The sequence below is a fragment of the Schistocerca americana genome, chromosome 2 (genome assembly GCF_021461395.2).
Source record: "Schistocerca americana isolate TAMUIC-IGC-003095 chromosome 2, iqSchAmer2.1, whole genome shotgun sequence".
Classification (NCBI taxonomy): domain Eukaryota; kingdom Metazoa; phylum Arthropoda; class Insecta; order Orthoptera; family Acrididae; genus Schistocerca; species Schistocerca americana.
Genome location: NC_060120.1, coordinates 800244887 through 800258041, shown reverse-complemented (window position 1 = coordinate 800258041; position 13155 = coordinate 800244887). Strand labels below are relative to the sequence as shown.

Below are 13155 nucleotides of genomic sequence, written 5' to 3'. Positions count from 1 at the left end.
CAATGTAATAAAACACAGGACATTCCAACCCTTCAATAGCGAAAAACGAAATGTCCACCCTGTTGTATTTATTAAGAGCTTCAGGAATGTTTTTCCCAGGGCATGGACGGAAAGACAAAGAATACAGTTCGTGGTCTCCTTTATTCAAGGTGACGCGGCACTGTGGGCCACCGACGTGTCCGAAAAATGTCTAACGATGCAACAGTTTGAAGGTGCATTCTTGCAAAAATTCTGGTCCGATAGCGTCCAAGAAAGACTACGAAAGGAGTTGTACAGTCCAGAAATGTACAATCCTAAGATGGGAACGTTACGTAAATATTTCGAAAAGTATATAAACAAAACCAGGTACTGGGACGAGCCAATGTCCGATCGTGACATAATCAGATTAATAAAAATGAAGTTGCCCAGTGAAATTAAAAGATATTTCATCAATGTGCCGGAATACGATATAGAACAATTCATGGAAATAGTGGATTCTGTTGACTTATTGATCGAAGATATGAAAACCGAAAACAAGTGGAACCATGCAGGCTGTAATCAACAAAAAGCCGATTACAATAGCAGCCACAGTAATGGTGGTGACTTAGTACCAAATGGTAACGGGAATAGGCAAGAGCACCGGCAACAGAATCGAGGCACAAACAATGGCAATGGTTATAACGGCAACGGTTATAATCGTCAAAATCGAAAGAGACATCATGATGGACGCATGAGTAATGGATATAATGGTAACGGCAATCCGCAATGGCGGAACAACCGAAACCAGTGGCGTGGTCGTAACGAACCGACACCACAGTGGCAACAAAACACAGCGCCACAATGGAACGCCAACCCAGGTCCGTCACAGAATATGTCAGGGAGTTACAACCGACCACCGCAAAACCAGAGCCATACACAATATCAAAATACACCATCGGGGAGGCAGGGCGGCCAACCCAACAGTAGCAACAACAACAACCAGAACCACAATGTGAGGTTAGTGGAAGTGACAGACAACTGTCAACCCACTAATGCTCATCCGTTAAACTAAAGACAGCCACAATACGCTCTCCGTTGTTGGCTGCAGGATGGTGTAGTGAGGGCACATTCACGGATGACAGCCATAAACTTTGTATGCTGAGATACAATGAAGGAACAAAAATAGAAAAGGAACTTGTAGACATACCGCAGACATGTAACCGAACCGACAAAAGTGTTGTGCAGGCTATATTGCAAGCAGATATGTATGGAGCACCAATACACATAATAGTCGATACCGGTGCGTCAACCAATGTCATGAGTGCAAATTTTTACAAGTACTTGAGTCAAAATAATAGAATAACAGTATTGCCAGTGAAGAATTGTCGTGTTACAGGTGCAATAGGTGCACAATCTCATATCATAAAGCACCAGGTGCAAGTCGAGTTTACGGTAGGAAATGAAGCAATGAAAAGCTCGTTCCTAGTAGTTAAGGGATTAGGTGTTGCTTGCATCCTGGGGATGGAATTTTTACGCCAGAGGGACGCAAAAATCGACCTCTTGTGCGGGGAAGTAAGCCTTATGAATGAGGATAGACGTGTAGTTTTGCCGTTGTTGAGGACACGGGAAGTGCACGGTAAATATTGCCGGAGCTTTCAAACGAGATTCGAAGGAATACAGGTAATGAATTTATATTCTGACTTAAGTACAAGACAAGCGTATTATAAAGAATTTATTGCTGAAGACAAAGAGAAAAAAAGGAAACTGATAGCCATGAAAGTTAGGGAGTCAGAACATTTGACTGAAGCACAACAAAACGAATTGACTCAGCTACTTACAGATTATGAGAATGTGCTTTCGGAAAAACCCGGTGTTATCGAGGGCTACACCTATAACATCGAAGTGGTACCTCACGATACTTTCTGTCACGCAAACTACACCATTCCGTGGTCAAATAAGGAGGCAGTTACCAAGGAAATAAGAAAAAATACTTACAAAGACTTAAAGAAGTTCGCTCAGTAGAGCAACGTTTACATTTGTGTGTAGTAGGTTAAGTTTATAGTGTATTTTTTCTGTGTGTAAATGTTCCGATTTTAGTGTAATATTTAAAGACAATGAGGCACACAAGATTAGTGCGATTCAATTTTGTAGATGTTAAAGAATAATAGTATTTTTAAACAATTCCATTTTGAAGAAAAAAATGAACGTAGGTTTAAGAATATGTTAAAAATTTCATGTTGAAAAATGCTTTAAAAAATATTTAAAAAAAAAATTCACCAGCATGTAATGATGAAAGAATTTTTCATTAGTGTGTCATGAATATTTTTGAACTGTAGTAGTAATGAAACTTATGAAATTCAATATTATAGTGTATATGTTGTTCCATGTATTTATGTCTATACCGATCTTGAAATATGCTCAATCATAATTTACTAAACAACATGAGTGCAGGGTGTACATCACCCAAGGTACCTCATGTGTTGTGGGCAAGGTACAAAGCAAATCAATAAACGCGACTACAACTAAGCACTGTTAAAATATATTGCCATCTGCTAAGGCAGAGATTTGCACGAATTTGTAGTGTAAACAAAAGTCACAAATCTAACATTAATCTAGGAACTTGCACGCTAGGCCTAGATTATAAAATGTCTACAATAATGCGAGAGGCAAAGTTTTGTAAAGTCGAGCCTGGCTCTGGAGGGCAAGTACGCAATGAGTGGGCAGACATGACATGGGGACTTACCTCAGATGAGACGGAAATACAATTGTATAGTCAAAAAAAAAATATGAAGGCAAGTACGATTCTAAGTGGAAAATGAAAAGAGACAATTAGTGCGAGAGACTGGTAAAATCCAGCACGAGCCAAAATCTAGTTCAGACTGAATGAAATACATTAGTGTTTGTGAACTAATCGAAACAGTTACTTTAAACAGTGTGAAAAACTGTGAAGGTGAAACTGTGATATGGACAGTGAAGTGCTAGTATTGAACGTTCAACAGCGGTGAGGACGCCAAACGCCAATATTACGCACGAAAAACTGTGAATTTGCTTATAAATGTGAACTGTTAACGTGAAGTGAACGCACAGTCAATATTTTTGGGACAGACTGTAATTTCAGTGAGTACAACAATGCGAGATTGGAATGCGATGCGTGGACTGTTGCAAAACAGCGACCGCAGAAATGGCGAATGTTTGTGCTAAGCTCGTATTGGGACACTCACCAGTGCCTGCGAGTGCGGCGAAAACATAAATAATTTTATCAAGACAAAAACTGACGTGTAATGGAAACAGTGGCGCATCAAAACTTCATTCGCGGGAGAAGATCCATGTCATGTATTCTGCAAGACAGTGCTAGCTTGACACTCGGAAACTGGCGAAAACTTAACAACAACTGCCGCGCTAATAAATTCTTCTTTCCCACTAGCGTAACCATCTGCGGCGGGAAACAAATATTACGTTGGTTGTGTGTATGTTTCATGTACTACGTCGGAGATCCGTAGCAGAGCTGACTCCTGCCAACAAGAGCGGGGGGCGGATATCATCCCACTCCGCCACGCCTGGCCGAGACAGAAGCGCATCGCCAACCGTGCATCCGATCAGCTGATTCTGACGTTCCGCGACGGCGAGACACACGCTGGCGTCGGGCGGGCGTTGACCTCTCCGCAGCCGCCGCGAACGCCGAGCACCGAACACACCAACCGACGCCGTCGCGAGCCAAACGTCGCGGCGTAGATCATCAACGACACCGCAATCAATTGTTATAATGACCTCATTTTTTGCATAGTGCAACAAAAATATTTGTATGCACATCCTGTACTCCAATGACATTCCAGAAACAATTAAGTGAAAGTGACCAAAGCAGTTAGTCTGTCGCTCCGCCGAGGTTTTCCCCAGGTTTCCCTACGGCCGCGCCAAATGGGGAGCGAACAGTTGACACCCCTGGGACTTCAAATATTCCGGACTAACTCGTGGTTGTATACCTTGAACTTCATCTGTATTACACCTTGTGTGCAACACACCTCAGTAATTACTACTGTGAAAATATACGATGTGACATATATAGACTATGAAAGAAAAATCTGTGTGTGGACACTGTGGACATGAAAGTGGAAATATTTATGTCAAAAAACACGAACATTTTTTATGACATAAACATTTCGGGGGGCAATATAGCGTCCCCAGTGCCATATTACGAAAAGACTTTAAATTATTTATAAAGAAGACATTCATAATTTGTAAGAGATTTTTTTTCATGTAGCCGTAAAATAATAATTTCTCTGTCCAAGTTTCAAATGCAAAGAAATAATTTATGACAAAATGATCTAAAGAGGTGACAAGATACACTCTTTTGTTAATTTTTTAGTCGTCTTTACTTCTTCTTTTGTCTTGAATGTGTCTAGAGGGACATCTTGCGTGTGCTGACGAATGTAAGCATATTTGTACGAGTTAAGCATATAATATACTGATTTAATATTATTGTGCACTTTTAATTTGTAAGAGGTGATCCCGATTTCATGTCTGCCTTCCTTGAATTAACCTGCATTCAAGTAATTTACAGGTCAACAATCGCAGCGGCCGATGCAGCCAACGACGCCATTACGTGGCGATATTAACTTATGAAAATTTAACGGAGGCTGAAAAACTCGCCCGCTATTAGCATAATATCATTTTTTCTCCACAGCCGCACGAAGTTGCAGAAATACTTAGCTTTAAGATTCTTATTTTCAGTACCATAGCTGAGAGCCAGAGCCAGGACTCCGACTACAATACAATGGTCAACGGAGGTAAGAAAAATACTCTCGCGCGTGTGTGGGCCGCAATTTTAATTAATAACTAAAGATTTCTTACTTTAAAGTGAACTGACTAGCTGAGGAAAGTAATATGAAAAGTTTATTACATTGTTCAACTTAAATATCATTTTTATTAAGGCCCACCACGTAAGTCGGCAACAATCAAAAAATAATAATAACAATAATAATATATACATTAAATTACGACGGCCGACGGACGCGAGATATTCATAAAAGAAGAGTGTTCAAATTCTCTACTAATTGTTCTTCATAAAACCGGATGTGCTCTGTAATTGTTAAATTTAGTTCCCCTTTACTGAACGATTAAAATTTCATTCTTACTGTTCATAAATTCAGATGTGTTTATTGAATACTCAAATGGCCCTGAGCACTATGCGACTTAACTTCTGAGGTCATCAGTCGCCTAGAACTTAGAACTAATTAAACCTAACTAACCTAAGGACATCACACACATCCATGCCCGAGGCAGGATTCGAACCTACGACCGTAGCGGTCGCTCGGCTCCAGACTGTAGCGCCTAGAACCGCACGGCCACTCCGGCCGGCTTTACTGAATACTGTTTCCTTTTGCTTATATTGGTAAAATTCAGTAGTTTGTCACTTCGTATGTAACTATAATACTGATGGTTTTCATACTACAGTTAATCTGGGATTTAATTGATGAGTATGTATTTCTTAAATAAATGTTAATTTGGTGAAAACGACTAACTATCTGATGGGTCTCCCTTCCACGTGTTGATGTTTGATCCGTTCCTGTCCTGAACCTGTTACCTGGGTTTAACATATTATTCGATATAACTGGTTTTTTCCAGTAGAATAATGGTTCATAGTATTAGTTTTTTCTTTTAATCTACGCATGCAGAACATTTCCTGTGAAAAGTGTATGTGTGTTATGTATGAATATGACTGTATTGGCGCGGTAAGGGAGGGGGGGGGGGGAGGGAGGGAGGGATTGAATGGTTGGTGGCGGTTGCACATATTGGTATGTGTTCCCTCTGGAAAACTGAGTCGTTTAGTCTTAGACCAGGCACTAGATAGTATGTAGAACGATCTCTACTGTTAGTAAATTTATTTTGTGTCATTAGCGCTTCTATTCCAAAATGTATACTGGAGGTACTCATTGTCTCTTTTTGGGTTTTTTTCACGTATGTTTTGACACGAAGTAATCAGTTTTCCTGTGATGCCTTCTTTCTACACCTCCATGTGGTTCTTCACAAATTTCAAAGTCAGTGAAAATTTTGACAAAAAATTATACGTTATTCGGATCTTGAATTGATAGTGGTTCGCCAGTTTCTACATTTCCCAATGTCAAATTTCCGAATGTCAGAGCCTCATATCAGCAACAACGTTATAGGTTCAGTATGTAGATAAAGCCTCAGCCGATGAAAATGCACAATATATTCAATAGCATTACATTTTCATAAATGCAGTAGTGTAAGACTCTATAGCTAAATGTCAATACAAAAACCAGAATAAACTTTTAAGTGATACCTCTATTGAAACTTACGTGCGAAATTTTATTGACAATTTGACAGGAGGTTTATTAATGTCCAAAGCATTGAGTTTTGTAACGGCGATTTACATGACTCTCCAGATAGTGGAATGAAAACAAAAATGACGTGTGTTCTTTTCAATAACTCCAGATGCTCCACTACACCAGCTAGCGTACTTAAATTGCTTGCTGGATATGTGCAAGTTCATGTACCTACTACACCAAACGTTGCGTAGGTAACATCACTCTGGCAGGTTGTTCGGTTTCAGTCTCTTCCATTATTGGTTGGGAAAATGATCATGGGGCACAAATATCAACACCATGAACTGTTTAAAAACTCTGATGAGAAATAGTTAAGAATATCACCTTTTGTTCCGTTTTGTAATAATTTTTCCCGCTGCACACTTAAAAAGATTTGTTAAGTCGAAGTTGAACAGCGAAAAATTTCTTCTCCCCTTCTTCGGCGTCTGGCCTAGGATTTAGAGGTTTACGGCGTCCACAGACTGCTTCCGTTGGAGTCATTCGGTCCTAGATTTTCGTCTTCTTTTCGGTCCTGTATGTGCTTTTCCCAGCTTAGCGCTGATCTTTCTCTCGTTCTTCCTCTGGGCGGCCCCCAGATTAAATTTTCCTTGACCATATGTGCATGGGCATTCTCTGTATGTGCCCTTATCACTGAAGCGCTCTGTTCCCCAAATTTTTTTGTTATGGATCGCGTTATCCCCATTTGCATCCATACCTCATTTCGTATCGTCTCTTGTCTCTTTATATAGTCCATTTCCACTAGCATATTTTTCTGTATACCTTTGCTTTCTCTTTTAGGCCACATCTCATCTCCATATTGAACGATGTTCTCCACCAATGTGCGATTTTTTTTTCTTAGTATGCTGCCGAATATCATTATTCCATACTAATACATGGTAAGCTTTAGTAGCTCCCTACTCCATTGCTACTGTGGAACTTTGTCACATGTACCGGAATTTTCTATTACTGTCCAAATGCGTGTAGCTTCTACAGGAATTTATTTCCTCTTCCTCTTGAAAACGTTTTACTTCCTGATGAGGCGGTAGCCCCGGCGACCCTGCGGCCGCACCACCACTTTGTCGCCCAGTCGTTCCGCCCAGCAACGGCGGCAGCCGCGTCTGCGGCGATGTGCGGGCGGCGCCTCCCCCCGACAGGAAGCGCCGGCGTCTGGGGCGGCCGTCGAGACAGCAGCCGCACCACTCAGCTGCAAGGGAAGCAAACATCGATGTTACAATGCTTACAGCTTCACTGTTCCTTAACCTGAAATTTTGTGCAGGTGCTACTTGGAAACAGCTGCTGAAAAGGACAGCATACAGAAGACTGGAGGGAAAAACTGAGCTGTCAGATGACGGATCAGTTTGGTTATGGAAAAGGTAACCGCACCAGAGAGGCTATTTTTGCGTTGCGCTTGACAATGGAAGCAAGACAAAGAAAAAAAGGACGTGAGTTTCAGACGCACTCTTTTACCCCTACTGTTATTCAGTCTACATGTCAAGGAATCACTGCTGAAAATTAAGGAAAGGTTCAAAAATGGGATTGGAATGCGCGGTGAAGGACAACAGTAATTAGATTCGTTGATGCCATTGTTGTGAAAATGAAGAAGAATTACAGGATCTCCTGAATTGAATGAGAAGTCTAATGAGAAGAGTATGGTGTGTGAATATTTACTTTGAAACAGATAACTATTGTTTTGATTTTGTTTTAGATATTCTTTAAGTCCCTCCTCCCCTTCAGATCAAGCATATTCTTAATCATAAATAAATAAATAAACAACTGACGTACAACTATTTTTTTATGTTTGCATTCAATCCTAAGTAAAATACAACTGCCCTAACTTGGTTCAAATGGCTCTGAGCACAATGGGACTTAACTTCTATGGTCATCAGTCCCCTAGAACTTAGAACTACTTAAACCTAACTTACCTAAGGACATCACACACATCCATGCCCGAGGCAGGACTCGAACCTGCGACCGTAGCGGTCGCGCGGTTCCAGACTGTAGCGCCAAGAACCGCTCGGCCACCGCGGCCGGCGTGCCCTAACTGTCTGATCACTGAGTAATATTACAAATTTTGTGTCCACAACTTGGCCGTGTCATTAATATTGAACTTTAATTTCGTGAATAACTTTTTAAACTTTTTAGAATAACTGGAGCTACCAGCGCTCTTTCACAATAACGGGTCCTGTTCCATGTGGGACACACTCCTAATAAATATGAGATACAAGAACAGTTAACTTCACGATATGCACAATATTGGAACGGGAATTTGTACGCCCTAACTATTCAAGTAGTTTCATCCTTGTTGCCCTCTCTGACTATCACAGTGCTTTCTTACCTTTACAGTGATGCGCTCCTCCTGCTGAGTGCCCTGTACCCCAGGACGCTCCTCAAGACTGACGTCCACAGCATCAGGTGACGCCAGCGTCTTCTGCAGCCCCTGTGTTATCGGAGCAACACCTCCCTGTTGGCCTGGGCCCAAACGGAACTGCAGTCGCACCACGTTGTAATCCTGTGGGAGTTTTGTTTTCATCGTCATGATTTCATTTAGTGCTTTTACTTAATTTTTTCCCAAAAATGTACCCATAATCTAAGACATTCACATTTTGCAAATAAAAGGTACTCAGAATTTATCATTACGTAACTAGAGAGTCATATAACTATCCCAGTCTTATCCATAAAAGTCACGCAGTTACTTATGTTGTGACTTGAATTAAGTTACAGTTAAAAAGAGTTGTAATGAACGTAGTGTTTCAAGGGAGCTCCTTTATAAGCTACGTATGATGTTGATACGCCGTGCTGACAGTTTTAAATGGCGATGCGGGCAAGAAATCCACCTCATTGAATTCATGAAGTAACTAAAGGCAACCCTAGCCAACACGAAGCTGTAAATCATCTCCATCTATATGTCGTTGCTTAGCAACAAAACGGAAACACTAATCACCCGTCTGACGATTTTGAGTATAGCTCGGGCAGAGAGATCACTAACTACGCCAATCACCATGCAGTCATTTGTCCATGAAACAACGGAAACAGCCGTTCTCATGGGAAAATGTCGATTGTCCTCACCGCCTCATTCAGTGTTCCACTCATACTGTATGCTTGTCCGTTATTCTGCCCACAATGAAAAATGCTTTACGAAATTGCAATTTGGATTATCTAGTCTAACTCGCTCAAAGGCCTCAGTCGAGCAGGGTGACCAAAGCCGTCAGCTGTGTGCTTGGCCGACTTTTCTTTTTATGCAGCAGGCAAACTCTAGCCATGTTTCAGCAACTTTGAATACAATTACTACCTCAAGTGCTTCAGAACTGAAAGGCGAAGTATCACAGACAGTACATTGTCGGCTCGAAGTAAAAGATATCTGGTTGTTGGTGATTAAGGGCCTGAACGGCAAGGTCATCAAACCCACATTCATAGCAAATAATGCCTTCAGACAGAAATCTGACTGAAGTGTGATAATCTGAAGGAATGGATAATATCGAGGCTGGCAGAGCAATGTTGATACCAGAGCTGAGAAATGACTGTATGAGCGAGAAAAGTGTACCGGTAAGAGCTGTTCATAGGGCAAACAGCAGACGTTGGTCGTCTGCATAGAGAGACACTTTCATCACATCTCCAGACACAGTGGTAACACAGTAACCCAATAAAACTCCATTCTAGCCTGGTAGAAAAAAAATTCCCACAGCTGTCAATAACTAATGGCCAGTAGCTGTGACACCTTTGAAAAATGATGCCGCGCGGGATTAGCCGAGCGATCTCAGGCGCTGCAGTCATGGACTGTGCGGCTGATCCCGGCGGAGGTTCGAGTCCTCCCTCGGGCATGGGTGTTTGTGTTTGTCCTTAGGATAATTTAGGTTAAGTAGTGTGTAAGCTTAGGGACTGATGACCTTAGCAGTTAAGTCCCATAAGATTTCACACACATTTGAATTTGGAAAATGAAAAAGTTCTCACGGTAATCTGCAGTACGAAATGGTAGTTAATGACTGTGATATCTACAATTGGCTGCCCCTAATCCTGAATGTTATATTCTTCACACTCCTCGGCGATGCTCACCTGTGGACTGAATTCTACAGGGTCAGCATCCTCATCGCTGACAGCAATGACACGGAACTCCTCAAGTTCTGTCTCCCGCCCACAAGGGAGACAGAAAAACGCGAGGGCTCTGCGGAACATCTGCGAAAATAAAAAGATGACGTCAAGTGTTGTCCTCAGCTCACACGTTAGTCCAGTAAAATGCAGCGGCTCAGGCGTGTACTGCAAGGCAATTGGAAAATTTGGGGTGGTTACTCGGACTGCATTTTACGGGAACTACTACGTCTCGTCAACATGCTAGCGAAAGGTCTGGAAACTACAGAATTTCTGGTGTTTCAGGGATTTCAGCAGCTTTAAATATTAGCTCACAAATACCACGTTTTGATCTCCGACTAAAGCAACAGCGTTTATTAGCAAAATTAAACATCTTTACGGAAGGCAATTTAAGATGGAAAACCGTTCGCAGTATATGAAGAGGGTATCTGTTCTTTCGGACGATACGTGTGCATCCACACAGAAGAAGAAGGTCAATGTCCGAGACAACAGATACCATCGGTGAGCATGCAGTGCTCTAGAATGAAATGATAATTAAATCAAGACCCTACGCTGCCGACAGGCGTTGATATACGTCAACGGGGACAGTTGAAAATGTGTGCCCCGACCGGGACTCGAACCCGGGATCTCCTGCTTATATGGCAGACGCTCTGTTCATCTGAGCCACCGAGGGCACAGAGGATAGTGCGGCTGCAGGGACTGACCCCTTGCACGTTCCCCGTGAACTTAGGGTCTTGATTTGAGTACAGAGTATCCCTTCCAAACCCAAACTGCAACTGCCAAGGGAATAAAAACTGCAATAGATGTGGCAATGAAAACTGCACCATATGCTAGAGCATCTCAAAGATGCCAGAGTGCAGCATGATCGTCTGAAGTAAAAATGGCGACTCACAGTATCGCAGTATGGTGTGCTGAAACAAAATCGTCGATTTCTGTGCCGAGAAATTATTGTAGGTTATTTGCTTAGGATTCACTTGATGTAAAATTACTTAAGGAGTGATTTCATACGTATCGGGCAACTAATAGTGTTCTGAAACATTCTTGCGCACGCTGTAGTGTTTTGGAAAAGACTTTGGATGATATCAGACAAGTGATCCTCAGAAGCCGACGTATGCTCACGGGAAAGGATCCAAACACTAAAAAATAATTAACGTAGAGGAAACGTAATTTCGAGAATACGTTTACCTAGGTAACATATTTAAGTGATTAACAGTGCAAGATCATAGGTTAGTCTAAGCACAAGATAACCAATTGCAATAAATTGTGAAATGTTGCCACATTTACGGCCGGTGTAACTGAAAGAACATACGTGCATGCCATGTATCGTACAGGAGCCGGAAGGCAGTTTGTGCGATGGAGTTCCATGCCTGTCGCGCTTGTTCGGTCTATACAGAAAGTTTAATGCTGTTTGTGGATGAAGCTGGAATTGTCCTCTGATGATGTCCAACATCTGCTCGACTGGAGACAGATCTGGTGATCGAGCAGACCAAGGCAGCATGTCGACACTTTGTAGAGCATGTTGGGTTACAACAGCGGTATGTGGGCGAGCATTATCCTGCTGGAAAACATACCTTGCAATGCTGTACGTGAATGACAGCTCAACAGGTTGAATCACCTAACTGAAGCAAAATTTAAAAACTAGGGTTCGCGGGTGACCACGAGAGCTGTCATGCGAAATCGTGCCCCTGACCAGGTGTATGTCCAGTGTGTCTAGCACGCAGACAGGTTGCTTGCAGACCCTCAGTTGACCTCTTTCTAATCAACAGACGGCAATCACTGACATCGGGGCAGAACCAGCTTTCATGAGAAAACTCAACAGACCTCTAACCATCCTTCAATAGACTCTCGCTTGGTAACATTGAAGTCGAAAAAATGGTGGTTCGGTGTCAGTATAATGTACGCTACAGGACGTCTGGCTCGATGTTGTCCTTGAAGTAACCGATTTGTAGCAGTTCGTTGTCAATACAGTGCCATCTGTTGCTCAAGTTGCTGTTGCAAATGAAATATGATGTGCCAGAGCCATACGACGAACACGGCAGTGCCACGTGGCCGTCTGTAGCCTGTGGCTTCTTGTCACCGTACGTTCTCGTGATCACCGCTGCCAGCAACCGTATACAGTGGCTATATTCCTGACAGGTTTTTATGCTACATCATAGGAGGAAAAAGCAGTTTCTCATACCCTCGTCAGCGTAAGTTAGTTTCGGCAGGTATCCAGGCAACTTAATGTACCCAGAGCTAGATATTATCGTATAGTACACTAGCGACTTCATTTGTGTGCTTACGAAGTGCAAATTCTGCAACATCTGATCCCGACACCCATTTGCCAAGCATATGTTGCAGCTTATTGACATGAATACCAACTTCTTGGAAAGATATTTACACTTAGATGGGGGAACCTTCCGTGTATCAGGAACGGTTAATCGGCATAATGTTCGGATTTGGGGTTCGCAACAACCGCACGCTATCATTGACCGCGTTTGTGATAGCCCTGAACTTCACGTCACGTGTAGAATAATGCACGACAGCATTGTCGGACCATTCTTCTTTGGAAAAAAATCACAGTTATGGGTCAGTATATCTGGATATGTTGCAGTAGTCTGTATAAGACTTGCTGCCCAACATCATCTTTCAACAAGACGGAGCTCCACCACATTGATCAACGGCTGTTCACAAGTTACTGAATACAAAATTTCCCAGTCGCTGGATCGGACGCGGAGGGCACATTGCCTGGCCACCACGTTTCTCCGCGATTATCCCGCTGGATTTCGTTATGTGGAGATTCGTGAAGGAC

At 42.3% G+C, this 13155-nt stretch overlaps 1 non-coding gene across 1 annotated transcript; it reads right to left on the bottom strand.

The window, feature by feature from the left end:
- Positions 1–10963: 10963 nt before the first annotated feature.
- Trnai-uau lies at positions 10964–11038 on the bottom strand. Its single transcript has one exon. It is a non-coding gene; the product is annotated as a tRNA-Ile (tRNA).
- Positions 11039–13155: the final 2117 nt, after the last annotated feature.